Below are 1,062 nucleotides of genomic sequence, written 5' to 3'. Positions count from 1 at the left end.
TAATCTGTTTTTTCTCCATCAATTGCTTAGTAGACCGCCTCGTCTGGCCTGTTTTGAAGGTGGCCTGTGCTGTGCCCTACTGACTTTCACACGCCCAAGAAAAGAATCATGATATTTAATATTTAATAAATCAATAAATATCCACATTCATGAATCATGATATTTGTATGATATTTGTTTTATGGGCCAACATCAATAGCCCAGTTTGAGTTTTATGGGCCTCAGAACCCAGTTAATGACCCACATGTGGGCCGCCGTCATGAATGAAGCCCGATTCACAATAAGAGAAGAAGCTTTAGATATACGGATAAGAACGCAGGTGGCGGACGCGCATCATTGCCAACAGGCAACAACCACCGATCAACTCCTCCAATGCAATTTTGATCTCTTCACTCCACCTAATTGCTTTTTCATTGTTTTCTATGTTTTCAGATTTTTTGGAATAAACTAATTAACATTTTTCATCCAAATTATTCAGATTTTTTTTTTTTTGTCTTTAATATTTATTAGATCCTTAGTTTTTAATGGAGAAATTGTTAAATTGATCTCTATGGTGTGACCTTGTATCAAATAAATTCATGTGGTATGTAATGTCTCTGCAATAAAAATAATTCCTCGTTTAAATTTCAGCCATTTTTCAACAGAATTCTAATGAAATTACATTTTTACCTCCAAAAAATTGGTTTGGGATGCCACCCCCTTCTAGCCTGTTATATGGTTGGTTGACCAAACCACCTCAAACTATTTTTTTTCTTTTTCTTTTTCTTTTGTTATTATTTCTAATTTTTTTCACCAAAAAAAAAAAATTAATAATTTCCTAAAGATTCTGTCAAGAAAATGATCGAAACTTGTACAGATAGATATTTTGTTATAAAGGGAAATCACAGGTATTTATAAATCATTTTGAAACTACAGTGATTTATTTGTTGTTTGATTATTTATCACCTATTAAAATGACAAAATAATTGTTAAATATCAATAACTTCAAAAGAAGAAAAAAGGTGAGAATAAAAGAGAAAGAAAAAGAGAAGCAAAAGAAAAAGACTCATCAGGTGGGAGGGG

Source organism: Corylus avellana, chromosome ca2 (genome assembly GCF_901000735.1).
Source record: "Corylus avellana chromosome ca2, CavTom2PMs-1.0".
Lineage (NCBI taxonomy): Eukaryota > Viridiplantae > Streptophyta > Magnoliopsida > Fagales > Betulaceae > Corylus > Corylus avellana.
This window is presented reverse-complemented; position numbering follows the sequence as displayed.